The sequence below is a fragment of the Cupressus sempervirens genome, chromosome 9 (assembly GCF_028749045.1).
Source record: "Cupressus sempervirens isolate cs-2001-9-10 chromosome 9, ASM2874904v1, whole genome shotgun sequence".
Taxonomy (NCBI): Eukaryota; Viridiplantae; Streptophyta; class Pinopsida; order Cupressales; family Cupressaceae; genus Cupressus; species Cupressus sempervirens.
In genome coordinates, this window is record NC_143126.1 from 538511030 (window position 1) to 538536692 (window position 25663).

Consider the following 25663-nt stretch of genomic DNA (forward strand, 5'->3'; position numbering starts at 1 on the left):
GTTTTAAGAACTTTGAAGTGCTTTGTTTTAACCTTAGATCATTCAAGATTTTTTTTGGGCTCAAAAGTGAAAATGACTCTTTGGACTTTGCTTTTTATTCAAGATTTTGTGTTCTAGTTTGCATGTTTTAAGCCCAAAAATGATATTCCTAGATTGTTTTGATGCATGAAAAACCTAAGAAACATTCAAGATTTTGCAACAAGACATTTGTTTGGAACAAATAACAAAGTTTTTAAGGACAATTTTGGCAACCATTTAGGACTCTTAGTTTTCATGAGATTTTTAAAAGAACTTTAACATATTTGCAAATGAGGTTCATTTTATCCTTGATTGATGCTTTGAGTTTGATTTAAATTTTAGTGTGCACTTAGTGTTAATTTTGAACCTTTTGAAATGGAAACTTGAAGTTCTTTTTAAATTCTCAAAAATGAAGTGTTCCTAACTTTGCATGAATGCATCTAAAACCTTGATGTTGCAAGGATGTAAATGATTAGATTGGTTTAGTTTCACTTGTTAAAAGATTTTTTTTTTTTTGCAAATTTTTAATTTTTTAATGAATTTAAGTATGATTTGGGGGTTCATTTTAAGCACTAAAAAGAAGTGTGTATGATTTTCTTTCTTTAAAAAAAAAAATGGCCAAGATCTCCGACAAGAAGAAGAAGAAGAAGTAGATGGAATAAGAAGAATATAGACAAGAAGAGGAAGAAGAATTCCAAGTGCTTTGTCCACCTATAAGCTTGAAAAATCTGCAAATAGTATGAGATAGACTATGAGTTCCTTTGTCTTCTTCATGCTCATGTGGACCTACAAAACCAATTTATACAATCCTACTAATCACAAAAACAAGCAAAATTAGCCAAAATCAGAAAATGATATACAAAATTTGACTAAAAAAACTAATGAAGATGACCCATGCGGGGTCCCACCGGGCGTGCCAAAATGTATATGAGCAATGTTAGTATGCTAATAGAAACCAAATTTAAATAAAGCTTCTACAAACTAAACAAAATTCATAAACTTCAAGATAGACTAAGATGAACTCTCAATTGAGAATATGAGCCATTAATGGACTCTCTCAATAAGAAGCTCTCTTGTTGAGTAGCTTTATCTAAATGGATAGGATGTATGCTCAATATGCTTCCAAAGGCTTCAATGGATGATTGTGGATTTTTGGTGTGGATAGATGGCTTTAGTATGGATTTGGCTCTCAAAATAGCATTATAACTTTACTTCATGGATTGTGTTATTTTGCAAAGGGGAAGGATCCAATTTATAGGCAAGAGGCTTGAGGGATTGAGGGCTAAGATGCAAGGATGGGAAAAAGCTCATGAGAGCTTAGATTGCATGAGAGGAGAGCACATGGATTGTGCTTCCTTACAACCAATCAAGGAGTGACACATGTCACATGGTGAGAGGATGGAGGAAAGGGGAAGGATGAGTCAACAAAGGAGGCTCAAGGGATAAAATCTTCATAAAGACCCTCATAATGACTTGTAAGAGCAATAAAAGGGCTTGGAAGAGTCATTTATGGCCTAGTAGGCTTCATAAAGTTTTATGGTTGAGATATTTTGAGGGTGATGAGAGAAATTTTGACTTGGACTTGATTAGGAGGGTTTTAAGCTTGCTTAGGCTTGTGCAAATGATTAGAGGATGGATTAGGATGGTTTAGGATTAGCTTAGGGATAGGCAAGTGGATGGCATTTAATGAGGGTGGGTGAAGGAGGAGATATTTGTTAACTTTGGCTTGGGTTAGTAATTCTTAACCCATGTTTAGGGAATGTGACAAGGTTAGGAGGGGATTAGGATTAGGTTTAAAGACATCTTCTAGAAGAGTCTAGACTTTGGATGAGTATAAAGACTTTCTAGAATAGTCTAGAATTTCGTAGGATGAGGATGAAGACTTTCTAGAAGAGTCTAAAACTTCTTAGGATGAGGATAAATTAGATTTTTAGAGAATAAATAAAGTTTTATTTATTTCAAGGGTTTGGGTTGAGGAGATATTTATTAAAACTTTTTTAATAAACATGAGGATTAATATTTAATCTTAATTAAATATTTTGAGTTGGGATTAGGGGTAGGAAATGATGGGATTAACCTTTAATTAAAATTAAAGAAGGATTAGAAGATTTTGGAAGAGGTTAGTGGTCTTAAGGAAATTGGCCAAGTTTTGGGCAAAAAATAATTTTTTAATTTATTTTGGGTTTTTTGGTCAATTTATTAATTAAATAATTAATAAATAAGGAAATAATGTTTAAATAAGATTTAAACATTTTTGGGAGGGATTCTTTAATTAAATATTTTTAATTAAGATAAAGGGATTTAATGGCATAAAAATAAATAAATAAATAAATAAATTAATTAATTAATAAATGATGATGTCATCAAGAATTTTTCAGAAAATAAAAACACTTTATTTTCTAAAGGTTTTTAGGTGTCTACACATGCAAGTATGGGGTAAGTAACCATGAGAACTGTACATAAATCATACATATAACTATGATCTTGAAATAACTAAAAGTCACTAAATGAGCATATATACCATCATCGAAATAATCCTAAAATAAATGAAATAACTTAGTAACTCATCACATATATAAACTAAGTATGAAATACATTTAATCTAATCCGGTGACCAAGTACTGATAATCATAAAACACAATCAGAAAACTAACCTAAAAGAATCCATCAATATGATAAGAAAAGTCAACTAGGGGCAGGCATTACATCCACTCCCCCTAGACTTAGGCTTACTCCTGGAAGCCTACAAGAAAGATAAAACTAAACTAGGAATAGGCATTACATCCACTCCCCCTAGACTTAGGCTTACTTCTAGAAGCCTACTACAATAACTAGGGTAACTAAAAGTCAAAGAGTACTATCTAGCTACAATCTCCAACAGAAATCTCATTTAAAAAACTAATACAAATAAGTTAACAATGTATATACTTTTAGTCACTTAGAGAAATATGATTCTAGTTTAATAATAAACTAAAAACTATATTGATCCAGCATTTATCTTTTAAAAAAATACATCACTTAGAGCAACATGATTCTAGTTTAATAATAAACTAAAAACCATATTGATCCAGCATTTATCTTTAAAAAAAATACTGAAATAGATCCCCTAAAACATTTCAAACAAAAGATCAACATTTCTAAATCCATCGAAAAACATAAAAGTTATAATCAAAAGTCAAGAACATAAATGTTATTAGTTTCCAAGTTTTATGTTCAAAAGTTCCACTACTAATTAATTTAATTTATTTATTTTTTGTTTAAACTATTTAGGTTTAAGTTTGTAACTCCACTGAAAACATCCAAATAAGAACAACATAATGCTCGCAAAGACAATCAAAGACATACTACCTTAAAGCATAATCATAAGAAAATATGTCTGAAATCCAACTCACAAATTTTGCCTTTCTATGTTTCAATTATCAACTCTAAAGTTTCAACTTCCAAGTATTCAAGTTTGAAGTTTCCAAGTGTTAAAATTGCAAAAGATAGATAATACTATTTATATTTCATTTTAGTTCAACTAGTAAGTGTTCAAGTTTGCAATAAATACATATAACAGTTCAAGTTTCATTTTTAGTTCAAATAGTTATCAACCAGCGGCATTCCAATATACCTAGAGCTCCCAATGTAGAAACATAGGCGTTGATACCAAATGTAAAGCCCCACCAGGGAAGCAAGAGAAATAAACCTAAAGTTTCACTAAGTTTTTCAAACATTTTTTTAAGATAATAACTTAACAACAACATAAATAAATATAGTGAAAGCAATAACATACACATAAGCACATACCATAAAACAAATTACATTTCTTAAGGGTCCCATGATGTTGTATCATATTTAAGTTTAATTAATACTAAAAACCAATATATAACACATCCACATTAAAGAATAACTACAAGCATGAATCCATTTAAATAATATACATTTACAAGATGCGACTTAGCAATAAATAGAATGCATAATCATCCATTGTACAAGTCATAGGGTATGAGAGGCTGAAATAATATACATCATAAAATAGATTACATTTTCTCTTAAGATCTATGAAATAAAATACAATACAATAGGTATAGCTATTCATCATAGAAATACAAGATTAGATAGAGAGGAACATTTGCACAAACACATCTAGCAATGATATCTGATGGTCAGATCTCAATGGTATAAGAAAAAGCACTACCACTCGACCCCGTGGAACCCAAAAAGGTCCACTCCCATCGTGTTGAGGAGATAAACTCAAGTCCCAAAGAGGATAACAAACTCAAAAGTCAAAACCAACATCTAGGTTCAAGGAATCACCTGAAAGCAAATTATCTCAAAGGGTACTAAGATACAAGTATCAACTAATCCCAGAGGGCAATTATAACCCCATTCCAGAATTGTCAGCTAGTGATCTGCAGTGGTTAATCATGCAAGCATTCATTAATTGAGGTTTTGACTCATTTTAGAGTCATTTTGGCCTTCATCAATGGACCCAAAGTTTGTATAGCCAAAATTCATATTGAAAATCTGCAATAATTGCACCAATAACTATGATATGACAATAACAATCATCTTGCAAGCTAATTTGTCAAAGATGAACCTCCATTTATGAGATTAGAATGATCTAAGCACATAATACCAACTTACTAAAAATATAAAGCTCCCAAAAATAGTAACTCTACGTAGGAATAACCCTTATTGGTAACACAAAACTCAAAAATTGGAAGTAGAAATATTTTTGGGTGCGAGATTTCCCTTACACCTAGGATGCTCCTACATCATATAGTAATAGGTTTAGTGACTTCATCTTGCATACCTTGCAATATTTTCTTGATCTATATAATATTTGAACAATTAATTTCAACAACAATATACTTAGCTTCAGTAGTAGACTGTTATATACAACTTTGTTTTTTGCTTATCCATGTTACTAATCTTTCTCCTAAAAAGAAATCTCCTCCACTTGTGCTCTTTTTGTCATCAATATTTTATGCCCAATCAACATCAATATAGACTCTTAGCTTAAATAACCTTCTTTCTTATACCATAAGCCATAATATTTTGTCCCTTTCAAATATCTGAATATTCGCTTCACCATAGTCATATGTGTCTCTTTAAAATTGACTGAAAATCTTGCTTAAGATTGATTGGAAATCTTGAAACTATCCCAACTACATGTGTAATAATAGGTCTATAGTGAACTACATTTTGCACGTTTCCAAGCATTGATTTTTATTGTGTCTCATTCACTTAAACTCAGTTGTCCTCCTTAGACAATCAACATTTAGTGACTATAGGGTTGCCAACTGGTCTTGACTCATCTCTGCTAATTTTTTAAAGAATATCCTTGATGTATTTAGATCGAGTCACATATATTCCTTCCTTTTTTTGATGAGCTTGTAAATCGATGAGGAACTTTATCTCACCAAAAATAGACATCTCAAATTCTTTGCTCATCTGGTTAGAAAATGACTTGCACAACAAATCATTACCTCCAAATATGATGTCATCAAAAAATATTTATGTTGTTAGTACCTTATTTTCAACTTCACTCTTCAAGTACAAGTTATTGTTATGACTTGTTCTAACAAATCTAATTTTGATCAAATATGAAGGCAATATCTCATACCATGCTCTTGGTACTTGCTTCAATCCATACAACACTTTGTTTAGTTTACATACTAGGTATTTCTTATTTGGCTTCACCAATCCTTCAAGTTGTTCAATGTAAAACTCTCCCTCTAGAATTCCATTGAAAAATACATACTTAACATCCATTTGATAGACTTTGAATCTCCTGTAAGTTGCATATACCAATAGTGTTCTAACTCCTTTCAATATAGAAATAGGTGTAAATGTCTCTCCATTTCCATATCCTTCTTCTTGTGCATAATATTTACATACAAGTTTGGCCTTGTTCCTCACAACTTCTCCTTTCTCATTCAACTTATTTTTTAAAATTGATTTTGTTCCAATCATGTTCTTGTCTCTAGATCTTGATACCGATATCCATGTATTATTCTTTTCAATATGATATATCTTTTTATTCATTTCATTAATCCAATCATCATTTTCAAGTGCATCTTTCACAATTCTAGGATCAAATTCAACAATCAAACATGTATTATCTCTTAGCTTACTTCTTGTCGTGACTCCAAAACTATTGTCTCCAAAAAATTAATCTTGTGAATGGTTCCTTGTTACATACTTTTCTAAGATGGGATAAATTTTTCATTCTTCATCATTATCATCACTTAGTTGGGGCTCAACATTTAACTTGAGGTGTTCTATCTATGGCTTGGGCAATGCATATAGTTTCTCAGTTTCTCTTTGGTGTTGCTCTATACCATTGCTTGGTTAGGTCCACAGATACACTATCAGGTGCATCATATTTTACATAGATAAATACATTGTAACCTTTAGGTTCTTTATTGTTCTCATTATCATTCTAATGTCCAAACTCATCAATTCTTACATTTGCACTTTCAATCATTATGCCAACCACTTTATTCATATATGTGTATGCCTTTCTCCTAGTAAAGTAACAAAGGAATATACCTTCATCTCCTTTTGAATAAAACTTTCCATTTCTTGCATACTTATGAATATAACACCTACTTCCCAAAATATTGAAATAACTTACATTCGGTATATAACTATACCGGATTTGATATGGTGTCTTGTTGATTCCTTTCTTCAACTGAACTTGATTGAGGGTCTAAACAATAGTGCTACTAGCCTCTCTCTAGAATATTTGTGCAACTCTCTTTTTAATCAATAATGTTCTATCACAATTGACAGTTTATCTTCTCCTACTCTCTTCAATACCTTTATGATGTGGTGTTCTAGGTGCAAACAATTACCTTTTAATTCCATGATCAATACAATAGTTAGTAAATTCATTAGACATAAATACAACAACCAATTTCCTTCTCCACTCTTTCCTTGTACAACTTGAACATTTGAAATGCATTAGATTTAACTTTTAGAAACATCACTATCATCATCCTTGAATAATCATTATAAAATAGAATAAAGTATATATCACCATAATAAATTTCAAATTTTATTGAACCACAAAGATTAATATGAAGAAACTCTAGAATATAATTAGATGAATGTGACCTGCTTGAGAAACTTGACTTAGTCTACCAAGTTGACATTCTTTACACATAGCATTATTAGGTTTAATCAAGTTCAGCAAGCCTCTTACTTTCTTCTTCCTACTCACTTTAATCAAATTATTAAAATTCACATGACAAAGTCTCTTATGCCATAACCAAAAATCTTCAAATTTAGCAATAGGCATGTACTTATAGTAGTGTCTGGGTAAAATAGATTACCTCTTGTCTGTTCTCTAGTTCTAATCAATTTTCTATTAGTATCAAATATTTTCACCTTTCTATTCAGAAACTCTAATAGGTGAATTTTTTTATTCAACTTTCCTCCTCTAAATCTTCTTTTATAGAAACATACACAACTTCCTTACCTTAATTTTCATCATCTGATCTTGACTTGGTGTGTCCTTCCTCTGTAATGTAGCATTACTTCTTTCCTTTGTCTTTGTAGCTTTTGTTCCTTCGATATTTGTTCTCTTTCTTTTCATTATTGTCACTCATGTTCTTGTTAGGAAATCTAGCATAAATATGACCAACTTAATTACATTTAAAACATATCAAGGGTAATTTTCCTTTGAACTTTACTTTACCTCACAGTAGCCTCCTAGCCAACAATTCTTCAAGCTCATCCATCTTTTTGTCATCTGAATTTGAATTATTTCCATCCTTGCTACACTTATCTTTCTTTGAACTTCCAATGGTTAGTGATGTCTAAAAATCATTCTCAGTTTTATGTTCATTGTTGTCAAAGTTACTTAACTCAAATGCAGTCAACCTATTGACCAAAGCATCAAGAGTAAGGACATTACTAGGCATAGCTCTAATTTATTGAATAGTGAATACTCTAATAGCACAAATAGGAAACAAGGTTCTTAGTACTTTATTTAAAAATTATTCATCACTCATGACTCCTCTAGAAGATTTTATGGAACTAAATAATTTCTTGATTCAATTATTATATTGTACAATATTTTCTCCTTCAAGTACTTAGCTTTGATACAAATTGTTAGATAATTGAGAGTGGTGGTGGGGGGGGGGGGTGTGAATTAGTTACAACCAATTATCCTATAGTTCCTTAAAGTTTTAAACATTGTAACACTTTAAAATTTTAGATCACTAGCTCGATAAACATATCAAACATTCAACTTAATCTTATGGTAAATTATTAACTTCATATATTGAGTAATTAAGTAAACTTCTACTATAAACCCAGTTACAAAAAAATGGTAAACATGAAATGAACATGCAGCATAATAAGCATCCACACAATTTGACACAATTATTTAATGTCGAAACCTTATTAAGGGAAAAACCACCTAAGACTAGCAACCCAAAAAATTCACTCTTTCAAAGTGAGCTCTGTTAGGAGCCAACCTTGTTAAAGGTTATATACACATTGTTAATGTGAACCTGTTAGAAGATTTATACCAAATATCATGTAGAGCTTATCACTTATAAAATATCTATAGGGTGGCTTGCACTAAAGGACTTAAAAAAAATCCAATAGAATGTCACCATATAATGGATTTACAAATAAGACTTGTTAGGTCCACTCGATTAAGATATTTTCTACTAGAATGGTTAGATAGTAATATTAAAATGACTTGTTTGGTTTAACACTACCTTTTCTTGTTCAGATCTCTATTTTTCTCTATCTCTTTCCTCTGTTCATCCTCCTCCTTTCTTCTTCTTCCTTCTAGCTGATCCACTCACTTACACATCAATTTAGCACTTCTCTTGCTTGATCTTTACAAATTGTTCTTCTCTATTATCCTCTGGCTATCAATCTTCTTCTTTAACTTGATCAACAATAATGAATAATGTGTTTATCCCTTAAATACAAAACTTTTTATATCTTTACTATATTATTCCATTTTTTTCCACTTCATCATAATTGTTTGATCTTCTTCTAGCTTAGAATCATTGAATCTAGATGCTCAGGTATCACACCTTTACCTTTAACTTTGTGCTTCATTTCATATCATCAAATCTCCTTCATTAGATCTTCTTTGAATTTCCCCATCCATTTATCTCATAACTAATTCTATCCTTATCTTTGAAACTTCTCAAATAATCTTTATTTTCATCAAATGTTAGCACCTCAAAATTGATTATTTTCCAAATTTTTCTTCCTTTATTTTCTCAGTTAGCACTGCACTTCACTCAATCAATACTAGGCTTACTTAATATTGTACTTTCTTAGTTAATATTGCACTTCATTTACTTCTTCATGTGCTTAGTGACAACTATAGTAGCTCAGTTAATACTAAGATTCTTCATTTGTTGACCAAACTTGTAAGAAATCGAGCAAAATGAAAACTAATAGAACAATCCAAGAGAGCTTAATATGAAGAATATTACCATAAACCAAATGAGCTTCACAATGGATCAACAAGAATGGAGTCAAGAGATTTTGAAAGGGGAAAGCAAAGAAAACCCCTTGTTTAATATTATGAATGGAAGACAAAAGCCCTAAGAAAGGAGAGAGAGAGAAGGTGGAGCAAATAGCTCATTACAATAACATCAAGATGATGTGTAGAAGTAGTTGTAGAAGAATGAGAGAAGCATCTCTTTTATAGAGATGAGAAAGGAGTTGCATGTGTAACTCTCATTTCTATGAATGCCACCATTCATAATAAGTGTGTGCAAAGTGTCAATATCCTCTTAAGGAGGAATAAACTACTGTCCTTAATAAAGGAATTACAAAAAAGAGTTATCCTCACATGTGGACTAGAGGAAAAGAAAATAATATGTCCTTCACATGTGTACTAAAGGATAAAATACATAAGGGATAGCTTGGTTTATCCCATTTAATAAATAAATACAACCAAGGAAAGATTACTACTTCTAACAAAACTATCTTGCTTATACATGATCTGAACCCTTAATCAAATCATGTAAAATAATCAAACCAACATTATATTATCAAAGTCTAACACATTGAAGTGCCCATTTAATACTACACATATCAGCTCTTACATCATCATTATAGTTTCTTCAAATCATCTTCATCAATTAAATGATATGGTAGTCCACTGAATTAACATAATGTCTTACCAATTAAGGCTTGACACACCATAACAACTAATATCACTCTTTCACATACATTAACAACATTATCAATTGAGCCTAACAAAAATATATATGTCCTGACAATTTCTTGAAAAGGTCAAATGAGGAGTTCCAGTATAGGATTTTAGATGCAAATGATAATATCAATGAATTTAATTCAAACTCTGATGGTGAAAAGAATTGCATAAATATTTTTATGTCTACATTTTATTTTCCTCCTAAATTAAAAACCTTTTTTTTTTCCCCTAATATGGGTGAAAAAGATCAAGAGAAAGATTATATCTTACATAGGACTTTAAAAGAATCCTTAGATTGTTATCTAGAAATGGAAGGTTTCCTTTTTATGAAATTGAAGACATAGCTGAAAATATTATATGTGCAAAACAATAAACTAATTAAATTTTAATTCAACTCAAGCTTCAATGTGAGTATTTATCCATTATTTTTATTGATCAAGACAACGGAGAAAAATATTCTTAAGGGAAAGAAAGATACTTCAACACCTCTAAAAATATCCTTCATAAAGAGTATTCTGAGTAGATTCAAACATTTACATTTCAGCCTTTTAATGATTTGATTAAATCTAGAAAAGGAGCTCATAATATTCTTTTTTTTCAAATAGTTCTCATGATAATGACATTGCTTACATTGAAAGAGAAAACTTTATAGCAACCAAAACTGATCATATGTTGGAAGAGTGTGATAATTTGATGATGAATTATGTTAGTATGAGTGATGAGGATGTTTCCTTTGTTAGAAACTAAAGTCCACATGCACAACAAAGGGGGGCACAAAGGGGTGAATCATTTGTGGCCAAATTAAATTTATATCCAACTTCAATAACCAAAATAATGAAGCATAAAAATAGATAACATGCACAATGAAATAATGATTTGGTGACTAGGGAAAGCCTTGATTAGTGGGATAACATCAATGGGGATGACACCCATAAGATAGTGTATTAATATATAAGTTCCTCATGAAAGGATGTGACCTTGTTAGGAAAAAAATAAAATAACATTGATAATCCTTGTTAAAGGACATATCCCTATTAGGAGACCTTAAACCCTTTTTAGAAGGTTGAAACCATGGTAAAGGCTAATAGAAAGACAATGAAACTTAGTGTCCAAATTAACTTCAGTCAACAATGAAAAGTATATGTTCAAGATAACAAGTCGTGTGTAATAAAATGACCAATATGGTAACTTAATTGCCAATACAATTCCTTTGAAGCTCAGAAACACTAAAAAAATTAGTCCCTTCTTTTCTCTAATAAAACTTGCATCCACTAACCACATCCAAACAATTACATGTGATATGAGATGATATTATATCCAAGGAAATCATCTTTCATTTATGTCCTATCCAAATAACTAATTAGGTTAGCCTATTAAAGCTTCCCCAATGTGAAAATTGATTACATGAGACCGCACTAAGTCATACACATCTTCTCATGAATTATTACAAATATTAAAATAAGGTTCCTACATATTAAAATTTAATAAACACGTTATCTAATAAGGATTAACACTTTTCACCAACATAACTAATTGCTAGTAAAACATATCACAAGTTTAACTTTTATTCTCCAAAATGATCTCAAATATTTTCTAGCATGAACATAGAATCAAAAACATGTTTTCAACCATGATCCAAAATTTCTCACCTTAATAACACATCATCGATAAGATACAACCAATTTACTAGCAACTATCTTTGTCAATATTTCTTGCACACTGTTCTACTACCAATCTTCACCAAATGAACTATAACTCATCCAATACGAGAAATATTTTTTAAGAGAACATATATGTAGCATATATAATCATCCAAAAATATAATCATGATATTACCTAGCCTAACTTATTCTATGCCAACTTTACTAACTCAATAATCCTCTATGATATAAAGAATCTCTCTCTATCATAAACTTATAAATATATGTTGTCATCAATGAAAAACTTGTTATTAATACAACACATAGCCAACACATCCTAGTATTAACCAAACATGTATTCCTAAAAATATACTCCTTTGGCATTGATGGAAATATATTATAAAAAATCTGAATGCCAATTATTTTGAATTGATAGTTCAATACAACATACAACTTCCCTAACATTCTCCCATCTGAATACAATTTTTTGAATATTCTCAACATATATGGCCTTTACATTCTCTGATATCATTGTTTCTATCCCCCTTAGGCTCTTTACCTACTCTAATGTTTTGCTCCCCCTTTGAAATCAACGGAAGAGGAGCCAATATGGAAAAATATCAATTTGAAGTACTCCTCCTTTGATGAGCATCCCCATCAAAACACTTGCACTGGATTGATCCAATCTGAAACCAAGAAAATAATATTGAATTTGAACAAACACTTTTATGTCAAAAAACATTACATGAGGACTCTCATTACTTCTACCTAATGCAATCACTCCCCCATAGGAGTAGTACCAAGAATCACATCTAGATACATGCATCATACTTCTATTATATTGTATTGATGCAATGTTGCATTGTTTTACTCTATATTAGGTTGGGACATTACCCCAAGCATGCCTATGAGATAGTTAAAGGTGTTCTTAACTAATAGTTTACTAAATATGTTTTTTATTTGTTCCTTTGTACTTACATATTCCAATCTAATCTTCTTTTTCTATAACTTTCTCTCTTAGAAAATGATATTCAATAGAAATGTGTTTGGTCTTTCAATTTAAAACTAGATTCTTTGACATACTCAAGGGACTTTTGCTATCACAATATTTAATTGCGGGTCCTAAAAATTTAATACCAATAACTATTAGCCCTAACTAATGATGTAAATGAGAATTCTATGAAGGTATGTGAAAGAGTCATATTAGTTTTTATGTTGTCATTGATGTCAAAGTCATAGTTGGCTAGACATTATGGTAATTCAATAGAGTGTCATATCATTTGATAGATGAAGAGGATTTGACAAAAGTATGATGATGACATAGTTGATAAGTATGGTATTCAATGGACATTTGAATTAATTAGACATTGATAATGTAATATTGGTTTGATTATTTTACAATTATGTATTCATGTAATGATGAGGTCTATGTATTCACTTAGCTATACAAGCTACATCAAGTGACAAGGTGAAAGGAGTACAATATTAACTCAGCATTTAGAAAAGACAAGTTGAAGTTCATTGTTAATTGAGTAATTCATATGTTAACCAAGTGATGTATTGCTTGAGTGAATTGTAATGTTCACCAAGTATGACCTAGAAGAACACATTAAGAAAGATGGAATATGAGGCTGACTTATGGTGAAAATAAAGAATATTCAAAAAGTTCAGCGGCTAAAGTCATACTTTTTTTCAAGATCTAAGATTGGAAAAATACAATTAAGAGTTGATGATGGGTATTTAAGCGAGATAAGGAAAAGCACAAAGTTCAATTAAATTTCTATTTTCTAAGTGACTAAATCCATTGAATATGAGATTGATGGATGTGTTTAAGTGACAAAACTTAGAAGAAACTAGAAGAAGAGTGTTTACTATTTACAAAGATGTTGAAATAAGTTTTTATTTTCTAATCAATATTGTTGAGTTGGAGATTTGTACAAAGAAAGGAGATGGAAAGAAATAATGTGAACTAAGTAGAGAAGAAGGAAGATCAAGTAGAGTTAGAGAAAAATGAAAGTGTGAAGAAATGAATTAGCTGAATAGAGATCATAAGAGGAATAAGATAGAGAAAAATAAAGATTTGAACAAAAAAGGTAGTGTTAATATTATAGATCATTTAACTATTACTTTCTTACCACTGTAGTAGAAAAACATCTTAACTGAGTGGACCTAACACATTTGTGAAATCCTATATGGTAACGTCAATTAGTGATGTTTATAAGTCCTTCAGAGTAGGCCACTCTTTAGATAGGTTCAAGGAGTGATAAGGTCTAGATAATATTTATATTAAAACCCATTAAAAATGTCAAAATAAAAATGTGCATGTAAACCTATAACAAGGTTGGCTCCTAGTAAATCTCACTTCAAAAATGTGATTTTTTGTGTGTGTACAATCCTAGGTGGTTTTTCCCTTTATAGGTTTTCTATGTTAAATCATGGTGTCAAATGTGTGAATTTTTTTTATGTTGCAAGTTTATTTTCATGGTATTTACTTAATACTTCAACTAGGTAATGGTTGAGTAAAAGCTAAGTTATATTTCTAGTACTTGGTAATTACACAAATAGTGAGATAATGGTTTAAAGTAAATTGATTACAAGATTGAATTATGAAATTGAATAAGATTGTTGACTTATTTCTATTGATGTTTATGGAGTTGAATTGGTACTAAAGTGTTTGAAAGGCATGTAGGGTAACTAGACATAACTGATTCACCCCCTCTCAGTTATCTAACAATATCCTTTAAGATTTTCTTTATCCAAATAATCTGATTATAATTGTTTGTTGCTGCAACATATTTTGCCTATGTTGTGGATTATAAAATAAAATCTTATTTCTTACTAAGATAAGAAACCAATCTTTCACCAAGAAAGAATGTACCACCACATGTGCTCTTCATATCATCAACATTATCCACACAATCAACATCAGTGTATGCATATAATGTAACATCATTATACTTATCATACCATAAGCCAAAGTTTGGTTATCCCTTCAAATATTTTAATATCCCTTTTACTATTGTTAAATGTGTCTCTTTAGGATCTTCTTGAAATATTTCAACTATTCCAACTACATTTTCAATATCTCACCTTGTGTGTGTCAAGTATTTCAATCCTCCAATCATTGATCTATATCTAGTTTGCAGAGCATTGGGTAAATCATCTTTGTTTAACAATTTGCATCTAGTAACCATAAGTGTTCCAACAAGTTTAGAAATTTTCAAACCAAATCTTAATTATAAATCTTTAAGATAACTAGCCTAAGATATAAATATACCATCCTTATTGTGTGTTATTTGTAATCCCAAAAAGTATTTCATTTCTCCAATATTAGACATCTCAAATTCATTCTTTATTTCATTAGAAAATTTCTCACTAGCTTAATCATTGTCTCCAAAAATAATGTCATAAAAAAACACAATAATGATGAATAAGCAATATGAATTTTTCCTTAAGTACATATTATTGTCTACATTACCTTTCTTAAAGTTTAAGCTCAATAAGTGTCTATATAAACTTGCATGCCATGCTTTAGCTTCTCATTTTAGCCTATACAGTGCTTTATTTAGTCGACATACCATGTATTTGTCTTTAGTTAGAGAAAAACCATCATGTTATTCAATATATACCTCTTCCTTAGGTTCACCATTCAAAAAAGTTGACTTTACATCTTTTTGATATACCTTAAAATTCTTGTTAAATGCATAAGCCAAAAATATCTATGCTGAAGGCATCCCTAAACTGAAGTTCTCCAACTTCAAATATCAATCTATAGTCAGAAGTTTATTACATAGGATGCAAGACGATTGAATCAAATCTTTCCATCCATCACTTTTCAAATGAATACACTAACAATTCTTATTTCTAGCCAAAAAGGACAGTCCATGATTTATATTGACAACAAGGCAATAACAAATGCTAAATTTTTTATATTGAAAGCTTAAAAAGTTGTACCATAATTTATGTTGTTCAGTAACTGATGCCAGCACATATTCAATTGAACACTTTGCCATTTATGTCAATCTTGTTAGTGAAGCCGACTCCTGTCCAATTTTCTATTGAAGTTGTTTTTTATCTCCACCAAGTACTTTTCTAGTAGATTGATGGTTTATAACCCTTTGACAATCCAAAAAATATATTAAATTTGTCATTTTACTTTTTATGGTAGATACGAGCTTCTCCTTTGACCCACTCCTTAGCTGTTGATAATGGGAATGACCGTTTAGCAAAGAATTTATGATTTTATCTATTCTAAGATTCACCTTAGTTTACAATTAATTTGTTTATAACTCGATTTAGTTTAGGGTCTAGCTTGAAAATATATAGGTTTAGAATTAAGTTAATTAAATTTAATATTAGTTTTATGGTTAAGATTTAACATTAATTATTTATAATTTAAATTTTTTTTATTAAGATTATAAATTTTAAAATTTTATATATAGATGAAAAGTTTCCTATATTTTTTTAAGTTTTTAAATATTTATAAATAAGACGTATATTAATTTTTTTAATTTTTAAAATTATAATTTATTTATAATATGCTTATTTATATTTTTAGTTTCATATGAAAGTATATTAAAAAGTATATATTTAAAGTCTCTAAAATGTTTATAGTTTATCATTTAAGTAGACTCAAAGCTAAACTCACAATTTATAGTTGTGTTGTAGCTCTTATTTTACATTGATGCATAATTATATTATAGTGTTATTTTGAATTATATTATATTTATAATATACATATAGAAGTTTGAAAATGATTTGTTTATTTAATCTTACAAATATTTACAATTGTAACCTATAATGCTAGTTAGATTGAAACCTAAAGTTTAGGAATAACCACACACCTAATATATATTTTTAAAAAATTAAAAATTTAAAAAAAAAAAATTGTATCAAAGTTATAATATTAGCTATGATCACAATGCAAATTGGTTTTATGATAGACATTCAAAAAAACAAAAACCTTTTAAATTTTGATGTATACTTTTACTAGCATAATCTTGTCTTTGATATTATATAAATTTAAATTTAAAAAAAGAAAAATTCTTAGAAACTTTTTTTATTGACTTATCTAGCATATGTCTTCATTATTTCTATTCTTAGACTTTAAAGTAAATTATATAGATTATAAAGTTATTTTTTAATTTTAGGTTAAGATGCATAGTTATTTTTGTAGCTATCATTTTCTATTTAACATATTTTTCATAAATATCATTGATGAAATAGTTAGCTAGTCACCTCATTAACTCTATAAATATATGCAAAATAATCCTAATTGAACTTATATCTCTTCGGCATATCCATTGCACCTTAATGTGCAATTGCTAGTTTAACTTCTTCTAATCTTGCAATAGGGGAAAATGTTTCTTCAAATTATATACCTTCTTGTTGTAAATATCATTTGCATATTAACCTTTCTTTTTTCCTTACAAATTTACTTTGTTCATTCATTTTGTTCCTGAATACCCATTTTGTACCAATAAAATTCTTATCCTTAGGTCTAGGGACTGATTCCCATGTTTTTTTCTTCTTTATTTGATCAAGTTCTTATTTCATTGCATTTATTTAAAATTAAGCTTTGCATGCCTCATCAATAGTTTAAGGTTTAAATTTTGAAATAAAAAAAATCTCTTCTCTTACCCCATTTCTTATCATTACTCCTTTGTTTATACTATCGACAATTTGGTCTTTAAGATGATTCCTTGCAACATACTTTGTTGCCAATATCTCTTCTCTAAGTTTTTCTCTAGGTTTATCTTCAATATATACCTGTATATCATTATTCAATTCAAATAATTAATCCTATTTTACATTCTAATTAATTATTGATTATTGACTTGTACTATCATGATTATCATTTGAATCATAATCAAGTATCCTTTCTTGCACCTGAAATCTTTCATCTTAACCTTTACACTTTGACAATATTCTTTAATCTATGATTATATCATCTATATTATTTTCTTTTAGTAGAGTAACCAAGAAAGATATCGCCATCACTTCTAAGATCAAATCTCCCTATATCATCTTCTCTATTTATGTAAAATTTGATTCCAAAGTATTCCACAATAGGTATACAACCAAACCATAACTCGTAAGTTGTCTTACCTATGCCTTGTCTAATTTAAACTTTGTTCATAGTGTATACTATTGTGGTAACTACTTCTCTCTAGTAAACATATGCTACATTACCTTCTAGCATCATCAATCTAGTTGCTTTGCTCACTAATCTATTCCTTCTTTCTTCTATTCCATTTTGGTGTGGATTTTTGGGAGCTAAAACATGTCTTCTAATTCCATTGTTTTCACAAAATGTGTTAAAATGATTTCATTTAATTTATCCTCCTCTATTAGACCTTAAACATTTCATTCTCATACAAGATTCATTTTCAACTTTAGCCTTGAATATCTTAAAGGTATCAAAATATTCTGATTTTTGTCTCAAAAATACAATGCACATCATTCTTGTAAAATTGTGAATAAAAAGAATGAAGACCTTTCACCATAGAATGTTCTATTATTTGAAGGACCACACAAATTTGTATGAATAATTTCTAACTTCTCTAAAGTAGTGAATTTCTTGCTAGGAAATACACTCATATTTTATTTAGCCATTACATATTCCTTGAACATCATGTTATAGGGTTTGACAATCTTTAGTGGATTTCTTCTAACATCATTATTACTCACCTTCGTAATGCTAAAAAAGTTTATATGAAAAATCTCATATGTCATAACCAACTGTCATCATTTTTAGCAACCAAGAAACTTATCTTAGTAGGATTAAACTGAAAAACTTTACCTCTAGTTCTCGTACTTGTACCAATCAGTTTTCCATGCTTGTCCTTGATTGTACATGTCTTCATAGTGAATTGTAGATGATATCCCTTTTCAACAAGTTATCTGATGCTCAAAAAGTTGTATTTTAATCCATCAAAAAAGTATGCATTCTTAGTGTTAGTTTACAATCAAGTATAATAGATCCCTTTTATTCTCTTAATAGGACATGTAATATTGTTGCCAACTTTGACTACACCACCATCATAACTGTCAAATTAAATTTTTTATCTCTATCACCTATCATGTAATGTAAGCATTTATTATCTATTATCCAATTAGATTTCTTTTTCTCATCATGTGATAGAAGTGCTTTTTATTCTCTAATAGGAATTTCTTCCTTAATAGAAACAAATACTATCCCATCTTCATTATCATTTTCTAAGAAGTTTGTTTCCTTAAATTTAGTTCCATCATGACTTCCATACAAACAATTATTTGGAATCTTTGACTTCTAATGCTTCCTAAGCTTAATTTTTGGTTCTATCTTTGCAACTAGTGAAATAACCTCATCAATTTTCCTTTCTTCTTCTCGAAGTTCTACCCAATATCTAGCATAGTCTCCACTAGCTCTTTCACTTTTTATTAGTATTCTTCTATCATTATGTACACTAGCTTTCAAAGTAGATTTAATTCTAAACAAATTATATTTTATTCTACTATATTCAAATGCTTAAAAATTTCCAATCAAGATATGTCTATTAAAATATTTTATAAGAGTGGCAACTTCTTCTATTGCAATCACCTTAATATCATAAGCATTGGAGTTAAAGATCTCAAATTTTTTCAGCATACTTAATTTTTTGATATTGTTCCTCCTAAGAATTTTCTTCATGTACAAATTCCAATAATCCTTTGAATATATGACCTAACAGATTCATTCTCATGAATTCTAGCACTTTCAAGTTTAGATTTTCAATTTTGTAACATGTCCTTCTTTGTGTCTTCATTACCTTCATAAAGTCTTTCTAATCTAATCCAAATTTCATAAGAAAGATCAAGAACCTTTACATCAACAAACTCTGATTCAAAAAAGTGTAGAGATCAGTCCTTCTCTTGCATAAATATTATACATAAAGATCTTATTTTCATCATCTATCCATAAGGGTAGATCTATTTCCTTCTTCACAATGATTTTAGTCTGTGAGTTTGCATATTGTCCTTCCAACTATCATAGTTATCTCCACCAAATTTCACATTTTCCTTCATGAATGCCATGGATCTCCTCAAGCTTCTAATATTCTTTATCAAAGAGGATCTAATTCTATAATACCAATTGTTGGAAAGTAAAATCCACACACAACTAGGGGGTATCAATAAGTTGTGATTGAATTAAAATTATATCCAACTTCAATAACCAAAATAATGAAGCATAATAAGAGATAAATCATGCATAATGACACAATAATTTTGACTAGGGAAACCCTTGACTAGAGGGAAAACCCTATGGAGATGGCACCCAAGAGACAGTGCACTAATAAATAATCTCCTCATAAAAGGATGTGACCCTGTTAGGATCCAAATACAATGTAATCAATATAATTATCCTTGTTGAAGGACATGTCCCTTCTAGGAGACCTTGAAGCCTTGTTAGAAGGTTCAAACATTGCTAAAGGTTGATAGGAAAAAAAATTGAACTCACTATCCAAATTGATATGATCTTCAAGATAACAAATCCGATGTATTGAATTGAACAATACTTTAACTTAATTATCGATATAGTTCCTTTGAAGCTCAAAAACACTAACCAACTTAGTCTCTACTCTAACTTGATCAAACTCACATCCATTGACCATGTCTACATAATTACATGTGATATGATATGATAGTAAATCCAAGGAAAAAATCTTTCCTTTATATCCTATCCAAATAACTAATTAGTTTAGCTTATTAAAGATTTCCCAACATACAATTGAGTATAAAAGACCACACTAAGGAATACATTCCTTCTTAAGCCTCATTCAATTATTACAATAAGATTCCAATATGTTACAATTGAATTAACACTTCATCCAATAAGTATCAACATGTTTCACCAACATATTTAATTGACAACAAAATATATCACACGTTTTACTTCTACAACCTCTAAAAAATGATCTCCAAGACTTTCTAGAATGAACATAGCATCAAAAACATGTCTTCAACCATTATCCAATCTCACTCACCTTAATTTCACTTTAGTGATAAGATACAACAAATTTATCAATAACTATCTCTGCCAATATTTCCTACACATCTGTTTGCTACTAGTCTTCACTAAATGAACTATAATTCATCAAATACTCAACAAAAATAAAAGAGAACATAGATATAGCATATATACCCATTCCTAAACACATATTGATCTTGAATTATTTAACCTATTATTTGCCAACTTTATTGACTCAATAATCCTCTGTGATGTACATAATCCCGATCTGTCATGAACTTATAAATATATGTTATCATCAATGACAAACCTATCATTAATACAACACATAACCAAAATATTAAAGTGCCAACTAGACTTTTATTCCTATCAACATTAAACAATATTTTAATTTGTGAGAAAATAGAAGAGATCTCTTTGGCCAAATATGATCCCATGGTTGGAGAATATGATCTTCATAATTTACAACCACCCTTTGCATGTGCATAAATTATTTTACCAAAGGAAGGGAGTTTAACTCTTGAAAATATGGTGCCATATTTTAATAAATTTGGTAAAGTCTTTAATGGTTCTAGGTCAAGTAAAATTACATGAGCAAGGCACAAGGATGAAATTGGTTCAATTTTTTTTGATGAATAATGGTTGTATGGGCATGAATTCATTTATATAAAAAATTTGTAGGAAATCACTTCAAATTTTTTGGATTTACTCCTTATGAATAGCCTTCCTTCTTTCCAAATGTTAGTCACATTTGTAGTGGTCCTTTGAAACTAAAAAAACCTATAATGATGCTATAGAAAAACATTTAGGAGCATATGAGAATTTACCTCCTTTCCATCATAATAAGAGAAAACCATACTACTTGAACACTAATGGGTATTTTGGAGAAGAGAGTGAATTCGAACAATATCTTGATCATTTCCCACCTATTAAATATCCTAAGAAAGGAAATCTCTTAATCATTGATACAAAGGATGTCTAAGTTGATTCTAGTGACCCTAAAAATGTTATCAAGATTGGAAAATGTCTAGATAAATATGAATGTAAGAAAATTACTAATCTTCTTCTTGAATTGACATATATTTTTGTTTGGATATATTTGGGCATGCCAGGAATAACCCTAATATTATCACTCACAACATAGTTCTTGCACCTAATGCTAAACTAGTTAAGAAAAAGATTCATAAAATGAATCCTAGTATTGCTCCTCTTGTCAAGGTTGAGATATAGAAACCATTGGATGCCAATTTCATATGTCCTATAGATTATCCCCCTTGGATTTCTAACATTTTGGTTATTTTGAAGGGTGAAAGTAAGATAAGGATGTGCACTGACTTTCATGATTTAAATAAGACTTACTTGAAAGATGATTTTTGCTTCGTAAAATTGATATGTGTATAAGGCAAAATATGAGGAAATGAAAAAATATCTCAATTACTTCACATTTCATTTTTTGGGGGACCTTATACCTCAAGGAAGTTAGGGAGATTGTTCCTTTCAATTCCAACTCTAAAGTAATTAGATGTGAGAGGATTAATGCAATCCAAAAGATGAAGGGACACTAATGAAAACATTATGCATGAGCATCCTAGGTTGCCTTTCTATCCTACTCATATTTGTTAATTTTGTCTATTAGTGTTGAGTTCCAGTGGTTGCAGAGTTGTAGTTGTTGCTGAGTTGTTCAGTGTTGGTCAAGTTGCTTAGTATTGGCTGAGTTATTTAGTATTGACTTAGTTCTTTGGTGGCCAAGTGTTCCTTCATATGCCAAGTGAACTTGATGTTTGTTTATGCTTGGTTCCTTCTTTGGCTGAGTTTTTTCTATGATTGGTTCCTAGTGCAAGATGACTTATGTATTTAATTTAGATTATGAATTTAATGTAAGGATATTGTCTTGGGATGTGTGCAGACCATTTTGAGTTCAACCTTCTATTATTTAGTGATCCAAAAAAATTGTAAGCCATTTTGGCAAGTATAAATAGGGTGTCTAGGATTAGGTTACACATGGGAAAAGAGAGTTTGGAGAAAGTATGAAGTGAAGGGAGCTAGAAGTTGAACTAAGGATTTGGAATTTCATAAATCTTGTCGGTCGCACCATGGAAGGCCTCACAATCAAGCATGTATGCAGATAATTTGATGAATTAATAAAGTATTTGTTGTTACTTCTCTCCTTGGTGTTATTCTCTATGTTGTTTGATTTTGTTGTGTTTACTTTATGAGGCGATTAGATAGTTAGGTGTGCCTCTGGCCCTAGCATTTCAATTCTTCCTTGTGTCAAAATAAATATTTATTGGATATAGAATTAGAGAAAGAATGCAAGACCCTTAAAACTCTAGTGTAGCAAGAAGCTATGAAATACAATTAATACTATAGATATGGAAAGTAAGTTTGTTGAAATGAATAAAGAAAATAAGTGACTAACCTTAAAAAGTGAGTGGGATATTAGATCTGAATTTCTACCTTTTGTATTACTCCAAGCAAAGAACATACTTGATTCTAGCCTTGAAATAGTGAGGTCTATAAAAATTAGAAATTAAATAGATCCTAATTAGATTCAACCTGTAAGGATAGTGTCAATCTAGGACGAGGTCAATGTGCAAGGGTGGAGATGAAATAAGATCCTAACCTTTTATACTTGATCACAAAACTAATTTTGAATCATTGAAGTTCAATAAAAAAGGTATCTAAATATACACTCGGTTCTACCTTCTAAGATCTATAATCTATAAGAAAATTGGTTTTTTTTTGTTAATGAAGGTTTACTTTGGTCAAACCCTAGTTTATGAATTAATCTTGAAATTAAAATATTAATGCTAGAAATGTACAGTAAATAAATAAATTCACCTTAAAATAGTAGGATTTCTTAATGAAATGCAATGCACTTACTTTACCAATTGATTAGGTCAAGAGGTTGCGAATGTAGAAGAAGAATGAATGTTGGAACATTGTCTTAGTGATAAGCACCACTATCACCAATGAAGGAAGCTATGCCTTTAAAGGTTGTGGAATGAGAATGGAAGATGGATAATGAAGCCCCATTATGAACTCCTTTGAAGCAACTCAAAAGCACCTTAAAAGCAAGATATCTCCTCTCTAATGGGTTGTAAAGAGATCTCTTTAAATATACTTGGAGATGACTTGAATGCTTGGATGTGTGTGGATGGATTTCTAAGTAGATAGATGGATCTTGATATTCTTGTGGTTGAAAATGAAGAAAATGAGTTGTCTTATAAAGGATTTAGAATAAACTTTCTCCTATTGGCTGGTTGAGTAATGAAATAATGCCTTGGATCAACCCAAACATAAGGGATGAGAAGGGGAACCAAAATAGGTCTAGGGTTAGGGTCATAATACATCCTTGACCTAGGGTAGGGTTATAATATGTCACTAACCTAGGGCCCTAGAAAGATCCAATATTATCCTAGGGTCCTATAATAGGTGCTGATTTTGGGGAATTAGGTGTAGATCTCGAAAAAGTCCCATTTTTTAGTACCAAAAGGAATTTTTGTGATTAGAAGACAAAAAATAAGGACACCAAGTGGATATGTCCTACCTCAATATTTTTTCCATAGAATAGGAATTTCAAGGAGGATCCATGAGGTCCTACCCAAATTTCATCTATGGGGAATAAAAAGAGAAGAAGAAATGGGAAAGTGAAAAATGCAATTTATAATGAAATCTCTTAAATGGGTGATAAACTTTCATTAAATTGAAGTACTTCCAATTTAAGATGATACAATATGATTATGGATTATTCAATGTGACATGTTTTATCATCTTTCATGGATGTATTTTTAGGATATAACCAAATTTTTATTCCCCCTTATGATGAATACAAGACTTCCTTCATTGCCCCTAGGGAAACATTTTGTTGGGTTTTTGTGCCTTTTAGGTTCAACCCAGAAATGTGAGGGATAACTATCAAAAAGATATGACATCGATATTTCATGATAATATTAAAAATATTCTTAAGGATTATGTAGATAATATTGTAGCTAAATTTGAGTAGTGACATGAACATGTTCTTACACTTAGAAAAATCTTTGAAAGGATATGCAAATACAAGATGTATTTGAACCCATGAAAGTGTACCTTTGGGGTTAATAGTGTAAAATTACTTGGATTCATTATCTCTAGTAGATGCATTTAGGTTGATACTTAAAATATTGATGCTATCATTAATATGCCTCCTCCTTGAAGCATTTTTCAACTTCATAGCTTACAAGCGAAGATGCAAGCTTTTCATAGATTTGTCTCGAGCATCTAACGGATTGTACTATCCCTTTTATTTCCTTTCTTAAGAATGATATCACCTTCTCTTGGAATGAATACTATATGATTTCATTTGAATAATTCAATACTTATCTTGTTAATCCTCCTACTTTACAACTGATTCAACCAAATAAACTATTCTTTCTTTACACCTCCACTTCTTTGAAAGCGTTGAGTGTCATCTTGATTCAATATGATAAAGATGGTAAGTAATTGTTGAGATCTAATTGAAAAGATCATTGCTGAGAGAGATTATTGAAAGAAGGAGATTGTTGAAGAAGACTATGTATTTCAATCATTATTTTGTCATTGATGTCAAAGCTACAATTTGTTGGCAATACAACTGCTTATAAGATTCAAATACTATCACTTAGTTGATTGATGAAGAGGATTTGATCAAAAGATGTAACAATAGCACCTAGAGGAAAGGTTGAGATATGATTATGTAGTGAAGTACAAGGATTAGTTAAGACAATGATGATGTGTTGATAATCTACTTAAGGTTACAAAGGTTGGTTACACTTAGAAAATTATAAGAACAAGTTACACAAAGTTTGT